Here is a 22248-nt window from a genome sequence, read left to right as displayed (position 1 = left end):
ATTCCTCTTCCAATCTCTATTTCTCTCTCTCTTTTAAAAGATTTTAATTATTGACTTTAAAGAGAAGAGAGAGAGAGAGAAAAGGAGGGGGAAGAGAGGGAAGCATCAACTCATAGTAGTTGCTTCTCATATGTTCCTTAACTGGGCAAGCCTGGGGTTTTGAATGGGTGACCTCAGTATTCCAGGTTGACACTTTATCCACTGCGCCACCACAGGTCAGGGACCTCTTTCCATTTCAAACAGGATCTGCTCCTGTGATTGGCTAATACAATTTCTATGATGCTGGTAGCTCACTTCTCAACCCTGGCAGCCCATCAGAATCATATAAAAGCAGACCTGTAGTTAGTTAAAAATTATAGGTGCTTGTCCCCTTACACCCTCCCTACCATTCCAATTCAGTGTGTGAACAGAGCGGTACTCCTGTGGGAGCTCCAGCAGGTGTGGAAGATAAAGAGCACCAGGGGCCCACTGTCCCGCTCCAGGCTGCCGAGCCAAGGGACATGCTTTCTCGGAGCCTGGATTCACCTTCTCTTGAAAGCTGCTGGTGACTTTTCAGACTTGACACACAACATGAGTGTCATCCTTGGCTCAATATGTACTTCATAGGTATCATAAATAAAGAATTTGTTTATTTCTTTGGCAAATATTTAATGGATGCTTGCTAAGTGCCAAGCATTCTTATAGAATCTAGCTATGTAATGGTGAAGAGAACAGGCATTTTTTTGTAACCTAGTATGGAAAATGAGGAAAGAGAAATAAAGGAAAATGCATACAAAATATCAAGCTCTTTCCCAGGAAGAAAACAGACATGAAACTAAGATAAAGAATGGCAATTTCAAGTCTTACAAAGACTGGTTTGAAGAGATGGAGCCTGGTTGTTGGAAGAGGCTCTGGTAGAAGACAAGACAGTCCAAGGAAGTCATTCTCAACAGCCAGAGGCAGGATCCTTTTTCTCTAATCTTGCTTTTTCATTTGTTACAGTTAAATTTTTATTCTGTCTATGATTTAAGGACATCAGTATAATTTGTTTCCTGTGGAACCGACACCTTGCCACGCCCACCTGCTGTCTCCCTTAGATATGGGTGGTATGCAAAATTGATTGATATTTCTTTCAAGTTCTACAGAGAGTAGCCACCTGAAAAAGACTATTGAATTATATTGTAAAATATCCCCTCCTTTTTGTTATTCTTCTGTGCCTGGCTGCCATCAATGCTGAATCCCCTAAAATCAGCTTCCTTTTTCCCAAGGATTCACTCAGTGTACAGGCTGTACAGGAAGTCGAATAATAACATTCGAATGGACTTCTTTGCTCTCGTGCATGGAAAGCCTTCCATGCCAAATTGTTGACACTATCTAATTCTTTTCCATGTTGAATAAACATCTTTAAAAGGTGATTCATTTGTGAGTCCTTGGCTTGATTTATAATACATTTTTCTATTCAGATGTGCTGCTACTATTTATCTCTACAAAATAGATATTAAAATTGTGTTTGAACCTCACATTAAAATTATATTTGTGTTATTACAGTTTTATTTCTGTCAAGTGATAATTTACTTTTCAGGCATAAAGCAGAAATGAGAGCACATCGACAAATAAAAGTAGTTATTCTTTTTCTCCTGATTGTCTGCTTAAGATGTTATTCTGGGCTTACTCCTTTCTTACATACAATCTATATAATAAATATTGAGGATATGAGTATGAAATCCTTGGTTCTCACAGTGTACTCAGGTGACTGTTTCTGTTAACGAAATTCTCCCATTTCTTGAGACCCAGACAAACAGGAGCAGTGGGCCTTTGTCATCTGCCATTTTAGAGGGTCCAGTTAGTGCCACAGACCCACAACTAGTAAGAACATGACTCTGAGGTGGTATTTCCAGTTGTGGGAAGGGTAACAGCCAGCATTTATGCCTTTTTTATTAGTTGCTCTTATAATTAGTGGACAGTGACTACATATATGGGATGACTAAAGTTAGAGTACAGCATTGGTTATGGAACAGCCTTATGTCCAAAACTATGATCTGACCTGGATATCACACTATTCTTTGATACTGTACTATATCCTAGAATAGCAATAATAATTGTGGTGACTAGACCTTATTAGTTTTGAAATCATCATTGTAGAAATGGTGAGAAGAGGAAATATAATTAACAAATTATACACAGGCTTCTTTAACTTTGAGAGAATTCAGTGATATAAATTTTGACTACTATACTTATTGTAATCCAAAAACCTAGGTCTCTTTAAGTGTTGACCTTAAGGTTTGCTTGCCATTTCTTATTTAGAGCAAATAGTTTAATCAGAATAATGCTAAAAGAAGTGATGCTTCTTGCTTTTAGTAAGCTATTTGATAATCTTTCATGGATAATATTATTTAGAATGAGAATTATCATAGCTACCATTTAGTGGATGTACTGTGATGAGCACTCCATGCACATTGCTTTCTTTCATTTTCATGGCAAGTCTGTGAGCTAGGTACTGTTATTATACTCATTTTACATATGAGAAAACCAAGGCTTAGAGAAATTAAGTTACATGTTTAAAGTCATCTCAGTAACTCAGCAGTGGAACTGAGATTTAAAAGCAGATCTGTCTCATACTCAAGTTGATGTTCTTACTCAGTATCCTTTATTCTCTATGGAGAAAATAATTTTAAATCTGGAAAGTAAAGGTAATACAAATTTTTAGCTGTTTGATCAATTGTATATAAAAAATAATGAGGTAACAAGAAGTCCTAGTTTCCTGTTTTGGTTTAATCACTTATTAGTTTTGTGTCCTCAAATAAGCAACTTTATAGTAGCTTCATCTGAAAAATAAGGCTAATGTGTATCTCAAATGAGAGGACAGGAAGGCATTTTTTAATTTAACGACACTCTGTGTAAACCTCAAATTCTTTCCTTGGTTTTATCTTATTCAACATTTTCATTATCTTAAATCAAGGGTCAGGAAACTTTTTGGCTGAGAGAGCCATGAACGCAACATATTTTAAAATGTAATTTTGTGAGACCATACAATGACCCATGTACATTACACATTATCCAATAAAAATTTGGTGTTGTCCCGGAGGACAGCTGTGATTGGCTCCAGCCACCCACAACCATGAACATGAGCAGTAGAAAATGAATGGATTGTAATACATGAGAATGTTTTATATTTTTAATGTCATTATTTTTTTTATTAAAGATTTGTCTGCGAGCCAGATGCAGCCATCAAAAGAGCCATATCTGGCTCATGAACCATAGGTTCCCAACCTCTGTCTTAAAGACATGTAGATCATAATTATCAAATTATAATTACAGAAATATTAATGTTAGTTAGGCTTGTGAATAACACAAGCCTTAGAAGGATAATTTGTTGGGTGAGGTAATCAGAACACAAATGAGTATCTGTAGCTAGACTAAGAGATCAGGTCATTTACAATAAAATTTAAACACTGAGAAAGTCACATAAAGGACAATGATATTTAGTTTATTCCAAATTAATGCCTAACATCGACTGAGTACTTACCATGTGCCAGGTGATATTTTCAGCTCTTTACATATATTATCATATAATTCTCATAGCAACTGTTTCAAGTAGGCACTATGCATAGTCTCCTCTTACAGATAAATAAAATGAGTTAAAAAGAGTTTATTTGCCTAAAGTCTAGGAGATAGGGGAGAGAGCAGATGAGCCCAGGAAATATGGGGTCTTTAACACTACACCATAGTGCATTGTTTAAAAAGCTAACACAGTTCTTGGTCATATAAATAGACATATTGTATCTAGGTGAGAATTAGTAAGAGTCTTAGCCAATGTACTCCTGGTTATTCCACAAATTTAATATGATTCTTTCCATACATTAAGGGGTCTTGACAGACCAGACGGCATGCAGAAAGGGCTGTCAGAATAATGTTATCTAAAGGGCTATGTGGGGGATGTGAAAGTAAACATAAAAAGAGGAAATATAATGGGACAGCCATCTTCAGGAATTTGCCATATGGAAACTAGAATTGAACTCATCTGTGAACTCTACAGAGTAGACCTGAACATATGGATGGATACTAGTGGGAGGTAGTTTCTGTATAGTATGAGTCAGACCTGGCTGAAGATGAAATTTTCCCACTAGAAGAAAGAGCTTCTGCTAAAAAGTGGGCACCGGGTACAGGAAGTAGTCTAGACAAGAATGCTTGAATAGCTTTCCATCAGGAAAGCTGAGCTGTTGTGGATTTCTGCGTTAGCGTATCTATAGGTTGATCTCTGATGTCCTTTCCAAGCTCATGATTCTACCACTCTGTTCATCAGGTATGTATGTGCCTCATGCTTTATCCTTAAACATGAACATTTTTCTTTGTAGTAACTCCAAAGGGTTAATAATTAACTGAATTTAAAATTTGCATGTTCCATTGATGAAACAGCCCCAGTGATTATTAGAGGAGGGGTGAACACCTGAACAAAGCTGGCTCAATGGGGTTCTCCTCTTTTGAATTTGGAACTGGTTGTCTTTCTGGAGCTGGGATAATTATTTACATGCTTTAATTGTGGGAAACTGAAAACATAGGTTGGCAAGGAAAAAGAATAAAGCAGATGCACAATAGGGTGCAGAAATAAGAAATTACACAATCTGAGGGAGGAAATGAGAGAGATCAAGAGATGATGAGGTTGATTATCCTGCTTCCCAATGGCCTGCAGATTCTGGATTTCAGCAACCCTGACTGAGTTGCTGCTTCCAGATTCAAGGACATGCCATTCCATGCTCCAGTTAGTTTCCAATATTTTTCTCCAACCAGTCTGAATAGGGTTCTGTAACTTGCCACCTAAAATACTTTAACTTTAGATTACTCTTTTTAAGTAGGGTGATTCTTCTGTCTCTGAATCAAAAACTCACTTTTATGGTCTTAGATTGGCCAGTTAAGAGTGGCAAGTCATTATAGGTACTCATTTTCCCTCAAGATATAATGGTTATAATTAAGGGATTCAAAAGTACTTCAGTGCAGAAGGGCAGGGCTATCCAAATGCCAGACTAAATTATAAAGTGAACAGAACTAAAATGCCACAGGATATAACCATTCATAATTTATGAGTGGTTGGATCAGATCAATCCATAAAATGAGCTGGAATAATTTTTTCATGGTTCCATATGTTTTTATTTAAAGATATATCTCGGTAGCAGCAAAACACTGAAGATTAATAACATTGCAGAAGAGTGAAGCATTCTTAACCTATCCCTGGAACCTCAAGATTTTGATTGTGTACCGAGGGAAGTATCGTGAGTTGAGGCACTACTTTATTAGCCTTTGGGAATCTGAGCTGTGAATATTTTAGTGTGACATTGGTTCTCAGGAGGATCCTATGCCGCTCTCTTGAGGTGGCAGAAATCTCATGTGTTTTCCTGGACAGACACCCTTAGAGATGTGGACAGTAAGAGAAATCCTCACAGGCCTCTGAAGCAGATGACTGCCTGCCAAAAAGAAATTCAAATTGGAGATTGTTTGCAATGGGTCTACATGACAGAAACATTTGCAATCATGTCACTGAAAATGTTTTGCTGGGTCTACATAGCAAATAGGATACAGATCAGTGAGCAAAGAAATGGCTTGCTGAATAGGCTGGACATTGTTGATGAAATACTTGCTGGAAGCATGGACCATGAGTCTTGCTTCTGCGCCCTATCTAGGGGTTGCTACACCATATGACACCATTGCAAGCCTCAGCATTTATGAGAAATGAGATGAAGTATTTGTCATCATTAAGGCTCTAGATTGTTTTCTAGGAGTGTTCAACCTCCTGACCGTATTGTAACTCATGGAGTTTGACCCATATTCCTCTTGAAGTTTGGATCAGATGGAGGGTGGCTATCCTTTACTTTTATGGAATAAATATGTGCCAGGGAGCTTCTAGGGAAGTACATTGTGTGAAGGAAATCCCATTTCCCCATTGATTTATTGTATAAAATTAGAGATGTATACTCTGAAAAGAAATTCACTAAATGCTTGGTGAGGAGGCAATTTAGGTGGTCTCCATTGCAGTTTCATAGTGAATTCTGCAAACACCATCATTCATAAATGCTTGCAGAAGATAGTAGTTCACCTTTACTGCCTTTTTTTTTCTTCTATGCAATTTTTCCACATCAGGGCTTCTTCCTCACTGTTGGACATCTCCTCTGTACTCCCTGTATTATAGGATTTTTTCAAGCTAGCAATTTTATTATGCTATTTCCATGTTTCTAATCTACTCTTCCTCCTTTTCTTTAATTATTTATTTCATTTGGCCAACCTAGACCAGTTCAAATTTCCAAAAACATCACTGTTGTAATGACAGGATGGAAGTTAGGAGTCTCAGTGGGTTCATGGGCCAAAAGATATTATTATTATTATTATTATTATTATTTTAAAATCAAGGAGCCACCCCTTTGATCATTGCAGTGTTATTTACAATAGCCAATATTTGGAAACTGCCCAAGTGCCCATTAATAGATGAATGGATAAAAAAGTTGTGGTACATTACATAATGGAATACTACTCAGCTATTATAAAGAAGGAAATCTTACCTTTTGTGACAGCATGGATGGACCTGGAGAGAATTATGTAAGTAAAATAAGCCAGTCAGAAAAAGACTAATACCATATGATTTCACTCATTTGTGGAATCTAATGACCGAGATAACCTAACAAGCAAAACAGAAACAGAGTTATGAAAACAGAGAACAGATTGACATCTGTCAGAATAGCTGGGAGCTCAGAGGCTGAGTGAAAAAAGGTGAAGGGATTAAGCAAAGAAAAAATAACCCTATAGACACAGACAACAGTGCAGGGATTATAGAGGGTGGGGGGAGGTAGTGGAGGGGGTTAGATGATGCTGGAGAGAGACTGTGACTTGGTAACTTGGGGTGGTGAACACAATGCAATATACAGATGATGTATTGTAGAATTGGACATCTGAAACCTGTATAATTTTATTAACCAAAGTCACCCCCAATAAAGTCAATAATAAGTAAATAAAATCAAGGAGCAATACAAGAGAATAATCCTTGAGAGATATTGTTACAACTGACTAAATAAATCTCCCAGATTAGAGCTGTACATATTCATAGGTGTTATGAATGACTTGAGGACAAATGAGTGAGAATTTACTAAATAACAACCCCCTAAATTACAAAGAACCACATGCTTACTTCTCAGCACACTGTTTTGGCTCTAGGTAAACATGAATTATTCATTAGTGAGTTTATCTTTCTCTTGTAGAGGTAGAGAGAGCTTGACCTGTTGAAGTTTGTGCTCAAAACCTCTATTTGGTAAGTAGAAGCAGGCACAGCATTCCTTTTTGCCTGTGAGGGAGAGTGAATATTTTGAGAAATCAGGAAAAGTAACTTCTGATGTTAACTAGATTCCCAGAACTATAATAATACCTATATTTGGTTTGTTTTTCTGAATTTTAATAAGTGGCATTGGGGTTTGTTCAATTTTTCTGTTTTTAAGTTTTATTATATGCATCCAGAGAGAATGATAGAAGTTCTACAGTTGCTCTGGCTTAGCATTTCACTAATTTAGTTAAACTCATTACATTGCGCCTCGCTATTGCATGCATCCAGTTCCACTGTGTATTACGTCACATCCTATTTGTGCTTAAGGGGGTATGGTGCACTCCTCTGTAGTGACAGCATAGAACACCTCTGCCACATTTGTATCTGTCCCACTAACCTCCCTCTGATAAAGAGGTTCACAATGCCAATCTGGGCTTACTTTACCAACAGTCTCTGTTCACATTATTCAGCACTCACCATATGCCAGACGTTGTGCCAAATGCTTCACTTGCATTATCCCAACAGATTCTCTAACCAGCTTATCGCCCTGCCCCAGATGGGGAGACCAGAGCTCAAAAGGCAGATTAACTTCCTCAAGCTCACATAGCTCATGGTAAGTGGCTGAGCCTGAACTTGAAAATAAATCAGTCCCTGCCTGGGCCCATACTTACCATCATTTTTCTCAACAGCCTCTTTTTCTGGTTGCCATTTAATACAGAAGTTATCTATGTCACACCAAAATGGGTACAATGCAAACTGTTAAGTTATTTGATCAAGAAGTTTGAGGGAGTTTAGGCCTTAGTCAGGTTGAAGTTTCTGTGCTTCAGACAGAAAAAACATGGGAGATTTTTTTTTTTCCTCCTTAACAGATTTCATAATAAGCTTATCATGTGTCATTGGCCAAAGAAAGAACAATACCAACCCAGAAGGGCACTTTCATTTCTAGGATATTCTAAAAATATCCTACTTGATTATTAGCTATGTCTGTGGAGAACAGAAGTTCACATTATGGCTGAGGACAGTGACAGGTTCTTGCCCTCACCTCCCAAACTGGTCCACTTACTTGAAACACATACTTATTTTGACTTTTGACTTTTTTGTTTAACCTTTATGTATCCCTGCGATTTAACTTTTTCAGGGTGTAAAACCTGAACTCATGGGATACTTTTGCCCAGAGTGTGATGGAGATAACCATAAATAAATCTTGGTGACCTTTGTTTTGCAGTTTGGGGCATTTACAAGTCTTTGAAATAAACACTCAATCAGAGTATGGCACTAAAAGTCATCTCGAGGCCCAGTACCATTATATCACTCAGTTATCTAGTTCAGAGGACAGGAAAGCCCTGGTGTGGTGACCAGGTGCCTCCTTAGGCAGTATGGACTCAGGGCAGTTAAATTACACATCAGCTTGGGTCAGGAAAAATGGAAATTCAATTAATTTATCTGTTCACTCAAAAAACTCGCTCTGACCCTGGTCAGATTTCTCAGTGGATAGTGTGTCAGCCCAGTGAGCAGACATCCTGGGTTCAATCTCCAGTCAGAGCACACATGAGAAGCAACCATCTGCTTTTCTTCCCCTTCCTCTCTCTCTTCTCTCCGTCTTCCCCTTTCATAGCCAGTGGCGTGATTGGTTTGAGATTGGCCCTAGGTGCTGAAGATAGATCAATTCATTTGAGCATCAGCCCCAGACAGGGGTTGCCAGGTAGATCCCAGTCTGGGTGCATGCGGGAGTCTGTCTCACAATCTCCCTTCCTCTCATTTAAAAAACAAAAACCTTACCCACAGTGTTTTTATTATATTGTCCAAACATAACAGTTTATAAAAATGTGGGTAGAAAAGTTCAAGTACAGAGTTGTGAATAACAATAGCAACAACAATCATGGCCACAGATTCCTCCCGTTCTTTCATTATGCACTTTTGCAATGTGAATTTACTACTCCTCCCATCAAGAGTTGGAGTCACTTTCTTTACCCACTTGACTCTGACTGACCTTGTGGCTTTCTTTGACTAGTAGAATGGTGCAGAATTCATGTTATAAGAGTTCTAGTCCGACCCTGCCTGGCTGGCTCAGTGGATAGAGCATTGGTAGCATATATGGATGTCCTGGGTTGGATTCCGGGTCAGGACGCACAGAAGAAGTGACCACCTGCTTCTCTACTTCCTCTTCCCCTTTTCTTTCTCTTCTGTTCCCATAGCCAGTGGCTCAATTGGTTTGAGCATTGGCCTTGGACGCTGAAGATAGCTCAGTTGATTGGAGCATTGGCCCCAGATGGGGGTTGCCAGGTGGATCTTGGTCAGCACACATGTGGGAGTCTGTCTCACTATCTCCCCTCCTTTCACTTAAAAAAAGGAAAGGGAAAAGGAAGAGTTCTAATCTAGGTTTCAGGAGATCTTGCAGTTAATCTCATACTTTTGATGTCCTGAGACATCCCTGTGAAAAAGCCCCTGCTAGTCTCCTGGAGGTTGCGAGTCCATGTAGAGCAGAGGCATTCTAGCTTTGGTTCCATAAACCAACCAGCCTTCCCAGAGCCCATTCATATGAATGAGGCCACTTGGGACATCCAGCTCTAATCAATTCACCAGCTACATGTAAAATCACCCAGTTGACCCATGGACTTATGAACAGTGATAAAATTATTGTTATTGTGAGTTTTTAATTTGCGTATGTTTTTATGCAGCAATAGATAATGGTTGGTTATATATAGTGTCATTCTAATATACATATACACACTTTAAAAAGGAAAATGTATCTCTAGGTGATGGAATTATGATGATTTTAATTTTATTTTTATATATTTTTAATAAACTTGTATTACTTTAATGATAAGATTAATAATAAATGATACTGAACATACTACTGCTATTAATAAAGTGACCATTGCAAACAACTAATTACTGATGGGCAACTCAGTTGCTTTCCTTGAGTTCTTAGCACAGTGTCATTCTGTTTATCCATTGCTGTCTGACAAACTTCCCCAGAGCTTAGTGGCAGAAAACAACCATTATTTTATTATGTTCAAGATTTTGTTAATCATGAATATGGGCTGGGTATAGTGAGGGGAGCTTATCTCTGCATCTTGACAACTGGGTCTCAGCTGGGGTACTCATATGGCAGGAAGTGCCTGAGACAGCTCACCTGGGGCCATATGCTCAGGGCCTTGTTTCTAGCTGTGGCTGGGTTCCTTACTTTTTCTGCATGTTGTGTCTCATGGAGCTGGAATGTTCAAGAGGGCTTCTTCAGTCACATATCTGGTGCCTGGGCATTGGGCTAAATAAAACAGCTGGGAGAAGTTAGCCAGACACCTCTTTCACTCTCTCTTCCTCTCTCTCCCCATCCTCCAAAGACACTCAGGCCTTTTCTATATTTAAGCTTGAATAGCAAGGCAGTCTCAGAGTAGTCAGGTTTCTTGTTTTATGGCAATCTTTATCCAGAGTAAACATTTTAAGAGGTGGAAGCTGCAAAGCCTTCTTATAACTTAGTCTTAGAAGATCCAGAATGTCACTTTTGTTGCATTTATTTGAAGGAGAAAACCACCTCAAAGTTAAGGTAATGAGGATTACTACTCAATGGGGTAATAGCAAAAAATTTATGGCAATATTTATCTACTACAATCCACCCTATGGCCACAAATTATTTACATAACTCCCAGATGAGAAATATGTATACTCATTCTTTTCCAAGGACTTCTCCTCCCAAATTACATCATATTACAGCATTGGCTGTCAAGGATCTCTTTATTGAGACCCGATCTGGGTGTGGATAAGTCTCCTTGGACATGAATCATTAAGCTCAGCTCCTTGAGTTCTGATTCTTCTTGATCTGAAGCCTCACAAACTATAGAAATGAACTATTTATATCTACACACACTCACATAAAGGTGAGAATGGCATTGCACAGCTACAACAGACACTTCTACCCTAAAAGGAGAAGAGTGGAGGGCACATAGCAGTCATTCATTCATCTATAACAGCTCTGACATCAAGCCAGGCACATATCATCAATTCTCTTTCCTGGGGACAGGGATATTATGGAATGAATTTTTGTGCCCTCCAAAATTCATATGTTGAAATATTAACTGCCAATGTGATAGTCTTGGCAGGACTAGATCACTAAGGTAGAGCCTTCATGAATGGGATTAGTTCCCCTAGAAAAGAGTCCCCAGGGAGCTCCCTTCCCCCTTCTGTCATGTGAGGTCCTGTCAAGGCACCTGCAGCCCAATAGAAGGCCCTGACCTAACCATGATGACTCTCTGGTCTCTGACTTTCAGCCTCCAAAACTGGAAGAAATAAATTTTTCTTGTTTATAATTCAGCCAGTCGGGGGTATTTGTTATAGGTGCCTGGACTAAGTAAGGTTGGAAATATTTCTTGACTGGGATGCAGTGCTGTTTCTTGGGAATAATTCCTGCTCTAGATATTCTTCCCATTGTATCAGCAGAGTGGAAATAATTAGGTCTCCTGGGTTTGAATCCTGACTGTATTTGCTATCCTGTGTGACTCTGTGCAAGATTTTTTGTTTGTTTGTTTGTTTTTTCACAGAGACAGAGAGTCAGAGAGAGGGACAGTTAGGGACAGACAGATGGGAAGGGAGAGAAATAAGAAGCATCGAATCCTTCATTGCAGCATCTTAGTTGTTCATTGATTACTTTCTCATATGTGCCTTGACTGAGGGGCTACAGCAGAACGAGTGACCCCTTGCTCAAGCTAGCGACCTATAAATTCAAGCCAGAAATCATTGGGTCATGTCTATGTTCCCACGCTCAAGCCAGATGAGCCTGTGCTCAAACTGGTGACCTCGGGGTTTCAGACCTGGGCCCTCCACGAGGCTCTATCTACTGTGCCACTGCCTGGTCAGGCTATGCAAAGTATTCTTTTTTTTTTTTTTAATTTTAATGGGGTGACATTTATTAATTAGGGTACATAGATTCAGAGAAGACATCTCCAGGTTATTTTGACACTTGATTATGTTGTATATCCATTACCTAAAGTCAAATTGTCTTCTGTCACCTTCTATTTGGTTTTCCTTGTGCCCCTTCTCTCCCCCCACCCCCTCTTCTCCTCCCCCTGGTAACCACCACACTCTTGTCCATGTCCCTGAGTATCATTTTTGTGTCCCAAATATGTATGAAATCATATAGTTCTTAGTTATTTCTGATTTACTTATTTCACTCAGTATAATGTTGTCAAGGTCCATTCATGTTGTTGTAAATTATCCGATGTCATCATTTCTTATGGCTGAGTAGTAGTCCATTGTATATATGGACCACATCTTCGTTATCCAATCATCTATTGAAGGGCTTTTTGGTTGTTTCTATGTCTTGGTCACTGTGAACAATGCTGCAATGAACATGGGGCTGCATGTGTCTTTACGTACCGGTGTGTTTGAGTTTGGGGGTATATACCCATTAGAGGGATTGCTGGGTCATATGGTAGTTCTATTTTTAGTTTTATGAAGTACCACCATACTTTCTTCCATAATGGTTGTACTTTACATTCCTACCAACAGTGGATGAGGGTTCCCTTTTCTCCACAGCCTCTCTAACACTTGTTATTACCTGTCTTGTGGATAATACCTAATCTAACAGGTGTGAGGTGATATCTAATTGTAGTTTTGATTTGCATTTCTCTAATAGATAGTGAAAATGAGCATCTTTTCATATATCTGTTGGCCATTTGTATTTCTTCCTGGGAGATATGTCCGTTCATGTCCTCTTCCCATTTTTTATTCGATTGTTTGCTTGTTTGTTGTTGAGTTTTATGAGTTCTTTGTATATTTTGGATATTAGGCCCTTTTCTGTGCTGTTGTTTGAAAATATCATCTCCCATTTAGTTGGTTGGCTGTTTGTTTTGTTGTCAGTTTCTTTTGCTGTGCAAAAGCTTCTTAGTCTGATGTAGTCCCATTCATTAATTTTTGCCTTCACTTCCCTTGCCTTTGGAGTCAAATTCATAAAGTGCTCTCTGTATCCAAGGTCCATGAGTTTAGTACCTATGTTTTCTTCTATGTAATTTATTGTTTCAGGTCTTATATTTAGGTCTATGATCCATTTTAAATTAATTTTAGTACAAGGGGAAAAACTGTAGTTGAGTTTTATTCTTTTGCATGTGGTTTTCCAGTTTTCCCAGCACCATTTGTTGAAAAGGTTTTCTTTTCTCCATTGTGTATGGTTGGCCCCTTTATCAAAAATTATTTGATCATATATATGTGGTTTTATTTCTGGACTTTCTATTCTGTTCCATTGGTCTGAGTGTATATTTTTCTGCCAATACCATGCTGTTTTGATTATCTTGGCTCTATAATATAATTTGAAGTCAGGTATTGTAATGCCCCCAGCTTCGTTCTTTTTCCTTAGGATTGCTTTGGCTATTTGGGTTTTTTTATGGTTCCATATAAACCTGATGAGTTTTTGTTTCATTTCTTTAAAAAATGACATTGGAATTTTGAAGGGAATTGCATTAAATTTGTATATCACTTTGGGTAATATAGTAATTTTGACTATATTTATTCTTCCTCTCCAAAAATAAGGAATATTTTTCCATTTCATTGTATCTTTTTTGATTTCCCTTAACAATGTTTTGTAGTTTTCATTATATAGGTCCTTTACATTCTTTGTTATGTTTATTTCTAGGTATTTTACTTTTTTTGTTGCAACCATAAAAGGGATTATTTTTTTGAGTTCGTTTTCTGATGTTTCAATGTTGGGATATAGGAAGGCAATGGACTTTTGTATATTAATTTTGTATCCTTTAACCTTACTGTATTGATTTATTGTTTCTAATAGTCTTTTTGTGGAGTCTTTGGGGTTTTCGATGTATAGGATCATATCATCTGCAAAAAGTGAAACCATTACTTCTTCTTTTACAATATGAATGCCTTTTCTCTCTCTCTCTCTTGTCTGATTGCTCTGGCTAGAACTTCCAGCAGTATGCTGTATAAGAGTGAGAGAGAGGACAACCTTGTCTTGCTTCTGATTTTAGAGAAAAAGTCCTCAGTTTTATGCCATTTAATATGATGTTAGTTGATGGTTTATCATAAATGACCATTATTATGTTGAGATAATTTTTTTCTATACCTATTTTGTTGAGTGTTTTAAACATAAAATGATGTTGTATTTTATCGAATGCCATTTCTGCATCTATTGATAGGATCACATGGTTTTTGTTCTTTGTTTTGTTGATATGGTGTATTACGTTAACCGTTTTACGTATGTTGAACCATCCTTGTGATTATGGGATGAACCCCACTTGATCATGATGAATTATTTTTTTAATGTGTTGTTGTATTCGATTTGCTAGTATTTTGTTTAGTATTTTAGCATCTGTATTCATTAGAGATATTGATCTGTAGTATTTTTTCTTTGTGTTGTCCTTGCCAGGTTTTGGTATGAGGGTTATGTTGGCCTCATAAAATGTGTTTGGAAGTATTGCTTTTTCTTCAATTTTTTGGAAGATTTTGAGATGGATAGAAACCAAATCTTCCTTGAATGTTTTGTAGAATTTACTAGTATAGCCATCTGGCCCTGGACTTTTATTTTTGGGGAGGTTTTTGATAGGTGTTTCTATTTCTTCCCTGCTTATGTGTCTGTTTAGGCTTTCTGCTTCTTCATGACTCAGTCTAGGAAGATTGTATTGTTCTAGGAATTTATCCATTTCTTCTAGATTGTTAAATTTGGTGGCATATAGTTTCTCATAGTATTCTACAATAATTTTTGTATATCTATGATACCTATGATAATTTCTCCTCTTTTATTTTGGATTTTGTTTATATGAGTCCTTTCTCTTTTTTCCTTAGTGAGTCTGGCCAAAGGTTTGTCAATTTTGTTGATCTTTTCAAAGAACCAGCTCCTTGTTTTATTGATTTTTTCTATAGTTTTTCTGTTCTCTATTTCATTTATTTCTGCTCTGATTTTCATTATCTCTTTTCTTCTGCTGGTTTTGGTTTTCCTTTGTTCTTCTTTTTCTAGTTCCTTAAGATGTGAAGTTGTTTACTTGGGCTCTCTCTTGTTTGTTCACATAGGCCTGTAGTGATATGAATTTCCCTCTTATTACTGCTTTTGCTGCCTAGAGTTTCTGATATATTGTATTGTCATTTTTGTTTGGCTGTATGTATCTTTTGATCTCTGCTTTTATTTCTTCTTTGACTCACTCATTTTTAAAAGTATCTTGTTTAATTTCTACATTTTGTGGGTTTGTTTACTTCTTTTTTGCAATTAAAGTCTAGTTTTAATGCTTTATGGTCAGAAAATCTGCTTGGCACAATTTCAATATTTCTGAATTTGTTGATGTTATTTTTGTGGTCCAACATATGGTCAATTCTTGAGAATGTTCCATGTGCACTGGAGAAAAATGTATACTCTGGCACTTTGGGATGAAATGTCCTATAGATAGATGTCTATCATATCCAATTGTTCTAGTGTTTCATTTAAGGCTGATATTTCTTTATTGATTTACTGTTTTGATGAGTGATCTAAAGCTGTCAGCAGTGTATTGAGGTCTCCAAATATGATTGTATTTTTGTCGATTTTTACTTTTAGGTCAGTTAGTAGCTGTCTTATATATTTTGGTGCTCCTTGATTTGGTGAATATATATTAAGCAGTGTTATGTTTTCTTGATTCAATGTCCCCTTTATCATTATGAAATGACCATCTACCATCTTTGTCTCTGATTACCTTTGCTGTCTTGTAGTCAGCATTGTTAGATATGAGTGTGGCTACATTTGCTTTTCTTTGGATGTTATTTGTTATTTGCTTGGAGAATCCTTTTCCAACCTTTCACTTGGAATTTGTTTTTATCTTTGTAACTTAGATGTATTTCTTGAAGGCAGTTGGATTTTTTTTAATACATTCTGCTACTCTGTGTCTTTTAATTGTGAATTCAATCCATTTTCATTTAGTGTAATTATTGACACTTGAGAGTTTCCTATTGCCATTTTATATATTGCTTTCTGATAGCTTTGTATCTTGTTTGGTTCTTCTCTTTTGTTTTTCTAGCATTTGTTTTTGTTTTGTTGTATTCCATACTTCTTTTCTCTTCCTTTTTTTTTTAAGCCATGTGTTTCTGTGGTTATTTTTTCAGGGCTAGTTACCATTAAGTAATAGAAAGGATACATATCATGTTCATTGTAGTATATTATCTCATGAGTGCTTCTATACTCCATCTTTCTTTGATATTGTTAATCTTTGTCCTCTCCCCTTTTTTGTTTTTGCTGTCACAGATTAATCTTGTTTTTATTGTGATCTTAATAAAACTTTTACTTGTTGTTTTGTTTTTGTATCTGGTAAGAAAACCCCCTTTAGTATATACTGAAGTGGGGGTTTTCTGGTGATAAATTTTCTCATATTTTTTGTATCTGTGAATGTTTTTATTTCTCCTTCATATTGAAGGATAGCTTTGATGGATATAGTATTCCTGGCTGGAAGTTCCTCCTTTTAAGAACTTTAAATATTGGGGTCCCCTCTCTTCTGGCTTGTAGAGTTTCTCCTGAGAAATCTGATGATAATCTAATGGGCCTTATTTATATGTTGTATTCTTCTTTTCCCTGTCTGCCTTGAGAATTTTTTCTTTGTCATTGGTTTGTGATAATTTCATTATGATGTGCCTTGAAGTAGGTCTGTTTGGGTTAAGATAACTCGGTGTTCTGTTTGCTTCTTGAATTTGAGGCTCTAATTCTTTCCGCAGGCTTGGGAAGTTCTCATCTAATATTTGTTTGAATATATGTTCCATTCCATTTTCTCTCTCTTCTCCTTCTGATATAACCATTATTCTTATGTTGCTCTTTCTGATGGAGTCAGACAATTCCTGTAGGGTTTCTCATTTTTTTTAAATTTGTGAGTCTCTCTCCTCTTTTCTTTGTAGTGTCTCTAGTTGTCTGTTTTCTATGTCACAATTCTCTCCTCTATCTGGCTTGTTCTACTAGCTAAGCTTGTTACTTCATTTTTCAGTTTATGAATTGAGTTTTTTATCTATGATTCATTTTCATAGTTTCAATTTCCTTGGTGATGTATTTCTTTTGTTACTTGAATTGTTTTTTGAGCTCTTTAAATTGCCTTTTTGTGCTTTCTTGTATTTCCTTGAATATTTTTAGGACTTCAATTTTTAATTCTCTGTCATTTAACTTTAAGGTTTCCAGGTGATTGAAATGTTTTTGTATAGATATAAATATTTCCTCATCCTTCTGAGCTACATCTCTGTCTTTTTTATCTATGATATTTTATTTCTTTTTCTTTAATGGTATTTTAGAGAGGTGTTGTTCATAACACTAATAAGAGATGATAGAAAAAATTGAGAAAATACAGTGAAAAAATAAAAATTCTATTGTCCTAAGTGGAACAAAAATTACATAGAATAAAGAGCCTGAGCTGGGGGGGAGGATGAAAATAAGATAAAAAACAAGCCTGACCTGTGGTGGCGCAGTGGATAAAGCATCGACCTGGAAATGCTGAGGTTGCTGGTTCAAAACCCTGGGCTTGCCTGGTCAAGGCACATATGGGAGTTGCTGCTTCCAGCTCCTCCCCCCTTTCTCTCTCTCCTCTCTCTCCCCCTCTCTCTCCTCTCTAAAATGAATAAATAAAATAAAATAAAAATAAAAAAACAAAGTAAAAAACACACAGAATGCCACAAGAAAAAAATTTGAATCAAGAATAAAGTAATTTGTTTGTAAATGATGAGAGAAAAAGTAAAAGAGAAAAGAAGAAAAAGAATAATAAAAAAGAAAAAAAATTGAAAAAATACAGTGAAAAATGAAAATTTTTTTGTTTTATGTGGAACAAAAACTACATAGAATGGAAAGCCAGAGTTGGGGGGAGATGACAAAGAGATAAATAACGAAGTAAAAAGCACACATAATGTCACAAAGAATAAATTTGAATCCAGAATAAAATAATTTGTTTCTGAGTGATGATCAAATTAGAGAAAAAGTTAAAGAGAAAAGAAGAAAAAAAAGAGTTAAGGTTTTTGGAATGTAAACCTCATAGAAAAAAAAACAACAACAAGAATGAAAAATGTAACACCTATGGGTAACAAAGTTCAAAATGAAAAGGAAAGAATAAAATGGAAAAAAGATAAAATGTACAAGGTGGAAATAAAAGATAAAAAATACAAGAAAAAATGGAAAAAAATATAAAAAATGTGATTTTTTCCCCTGGTTTTGAGAGGTTATCTTCTTTTTTCTTTTTCTTTTTGGCTGGTGGCACTGTACCCCAGGTTCTGCCCCTGTGGCACTCTTGAATAGAGATTTGCAGTTGATGTGTCTCTATGGCAATGACATAAGCTAGCCTCAGTCCCGTTGGCAGGCAGAGCTTGTTAGGGTTAGCAGGCTCCGACAATGGGAGAGTCAGTTTTCCTGGTGCCTCTCCCCACATCTCTCCTTCCTGAGCCAGTAGCCTGGGGACCCAGCTGTGAAGTTGCTGCAGCCACTGCTTGCAGAACAAGAGGCTCTAAGAGCTGCCAAGTTCCCCTTCCAGCCTTGCTCAAAGCACAGTTCTGGGTAAGGCTTTGCCAACTGGAGCTGCTAGCATGAGCAAGCAGGGCTAAGAGTCAATTGCTTTTCAGGTGTCTTTCTAAGGGTCTCTGGTCTTGTCTAGTATGCCTCAGCACTCCACGAGTCTACTCTTCCCAGGCCTTTTCCCTTGTACCCTGTTTGGGAAGCTCACAGCCCAGCCCGCACCACTTCTGCAGTGCTCTCTGAGGTCTGCTCCATGGGAATGTGCTTTGTAACCTCTATTAGCTGGCAGGGAGTTGCCCCTGCCACCGCCTGCAGAGCAAGAGGCCCTAAGAGCTGCCAAATCCCTCCTCCAGGTCTGCTCAAAGCACAGTTCTGGGAAAGGCTCTGTCAACCAGAGCTGCCAGTGTAAGCAGGCAGGGCAGTGAGCCAACTGCGGGTCAAGCTCCTTTCTAAGGGTCCTCGGGTATGTTTAGGTTGCCTCAGAGTTCTGTGAGTCTGGTCTTCACAGGCTTCTCCTTTGTGCCATTTGGTAGCTTGCAGCAAGCTGCTTGTGTGGCCCACCCAGCGCCCATCCCCCACCACTTCTGCAGGTCTGTTTCACAGGAATGTGCTTTGTAGCCTGTATCAGCTGGTGGACGTGCCCTGACTGGACAGGTCCAGGCCTAGGGAACCCAGCCCTTGTGCACTTCCTGCACTATTGGTTGGGGAGCCAGGACCACATAAAAACTCTGGCTACAGCCCATGCAGAAGTCCACTGCTGACAACCTCTGGCCCAGCCCCTCTGTCCGCAAATGTGCACACCCACGCTCTATGCAAAGTGTTCTTATTCCACTTCTTGAACCTCAAATTCATCATCTATAAAAAGCATATCTAATAAATATTGCAGTGAAGATTAAATAAGCTACTATATGTACTTAGAATTTAACAATTGTGAGTTTCATCTCTCTGTGATATTATGTTAAACAGTGGGAAGTTTATCACAGATTTCGAGAAGACCACAGGAATCTCCCAAACAGTAGCTGTTAGAGAGTAGTCTTCTACAGAATTATTGAGCAGTGAATTGAGGCATGTCTCACAAAACTGTTAAATAAGAGACTTTTATTACAGAATGGAAATTTTAAGAAAATCTCATTAGCTCAGTTACAAAATAAAAAATACTAAAGCCTTCACCAATTATTATGCCTAAGGTTGTTTGCTGTGTGCTGCTCTTTGGCCTCTTAGTGCTATTGTTTGTCTCATGGTCTACAGTGTTCAGTAGAAGTTTATTCTTTTATTTGCCATAATGAAGCTGTTATGTACAGGATTCTAGTGCAGAGAATGGCACTAAAATTTGACTTGACCTGGCTAAAATGTTTGATGCTGCCGCCTGGTTCAGAGTCGAGCAGTTGTTCAAAGGATTCATAGACTCAGGTGTTGGCTGAGATCTTGAAGTTACCACATGATAGACAGACATAGTATTTAACATCAACAACTGAGTGGGGGAAGGAAGTATACCAGATTTGTGCAGCCCCATGGTCTTGCAACACGACTATACTTAAAAAGACAGAAAGATTTCGTGGTCTCAAGCATAACGTTCTTCTATATGTGATTTAAAGAAATTACATTGCACATATAAATAAATGCTCCTGGAAAACAAGGGAAATCAGAAAATTGAAAAATGTATTCCAGATTGATTGATGACTTGTTTTACTGTAAGTTTATCTTTTTTGTTCTTCTGGAACTGTACTCAGCGAGCTACGTATGTAGTCAGCACGTGCAGCAGGCCATGCTAGTGTTCTGTCCACATGCCCTTAACCCATTGCTATATCATCTCCTGTCGCTTTACCATCTTTATACTCTGTGCCCCCCATGTTTTCTTTTTCCACACTTAGCAGCAGTATCTTTTTCTGGGCTGCCCACAGGCTGATGCTGCCTATTTTGCTGGCATGCACCTAGAGCTAAGGTACTGGGAATTCACATCTCCTCGGGAAGAGGCCCGCACCACTGTCAGAGTGGTCTAAGGACTTATGCTGAGGCTCAGCCTCCACTATTCCATAACCCCTGCAGGGTTAGGCCAGTTATCTTTCGTGGAAGTTTGCTTTATATCCCATCTCTGCTTGGCCTCTTTCTCTTCGCTGTTTTAGTTCCCCCTGACCCTACTAGTTTTCTTCAAGAAAGTACAATAAAAAATAATTTTCATATAAATTCTTATGTCAAGATCCCTAGGGATAGCATGGAAGATGTCAAAATTACTTTTGAAAATCCATTATATTTCCCATAAGTACAAGATACATGACATATATGCAATCCTAAAAAGTAGTTTTTGCACACTAAACTTTGGGGACCACTAAAATATGCCAAGCAAGGAGTAAAATAAGATTCTGTATGGAGATGTTTAGATCCTTAAGATAGTTTGCAAATCTTAGACAGTAAATGGAGATGCATGGAGAATTCTAAAAGGTTCTGCTTGACTATGGGGTTTATTTCGTTATGTTTTTTTGTTTTGTTTTGTTTTTTTACAGAGAGAGAGAGAGAGTCAGAGAGAGAGAGAGAGACAGGGACAGACAGACAGGAATGGAGAGATGAGAAGCATCAATCATTAGTTTTTTGTTGTGCATTGCAGCACCTTAGTTGTTCATTGATTGCTTTCTCATATGTGCCTTGATCACGGGCCTATCAGCAGACCGAGTAACCCCTTGCTCGAGCCAGTGACCTTGGGTCCAAGCTGGTGAGCTTTTGCTCAAACCAGATGAGCCCACACTCAAGCTGGCCACCTCGGGGTCTCGAACCTGGGTCCTCAGCATCCCAGTCCAATGCTCTATCCACTGCACCACTGCCTGGTCAGGTAATTTTATTATGTTTTAATATTAAGCCTCTATAATTTGAATACATATTAATAGATTTGCTTGTTATTATTGTTGGGAAGATAAAACAAGATTATATGGGGAGATCAGGTTTTAAAATCAGCAGGGAATTGAAATGTATGTGCAATGATGAAATTAACCTGTATCTTTTAAAATTCATTTATTCATCATCGTGGAACAAGTTCTATGCTGCAGATATTATTCGTATTATTCTAAACACTGGAAATATGGCAGTAAATAAAACAGATAAATTTCTGTCTTTATGAAGCTTTCTAGTGGGAAGATAAATGACAAACAAGCTATTACATATATAATACGGCAGATGGAGAGCAATACTATGGAGAAAAATAAACCAGGGTAAAGTAGGTAAGAAGTGCCAGGGTGGGGAGTGATGTTTTATTTGGATAGTCAGGGTAGGCCCCAAAGGAAGTAAGGAGGTCATGCTGATATCTGGTACTAGTTCATTCTAGGTAGATGGAACAATGTGGTGAACACAGGTCTCCTGCTAGGGGAACAGAGTTGATTACAGTCTGGCTTCCAACCTCCGGATTCACTACCACACTCACACTGAGGCTGCTCTTCCCCTGAGGGTCTGCCCAGCAGTGGCTGAGCAGAGTGGGACAATAACTCAGGACTGTTCCATGAGATAGGGACACTCACCCCTACAGGCAGCTGTGGCTCAGAAA

Source organism: Saccopteryx bilineata, chromosome 10 (genome assembly GCF_036850765.1).
Source record: "Saccopteryx bilineata isolate mSacBil1 chromosome 10, mSacBil1_pri_phased_curated, whole genome shotgun sequence".
NCBI lineage: Eukaryota > Metazoa > Chordata > Mammalia > Chiroptera > Emballonuridae > Saccopteryx > Saccopteryx bilineata.
Note: the sequence above shows the minus strand (reverse complement) of the source record.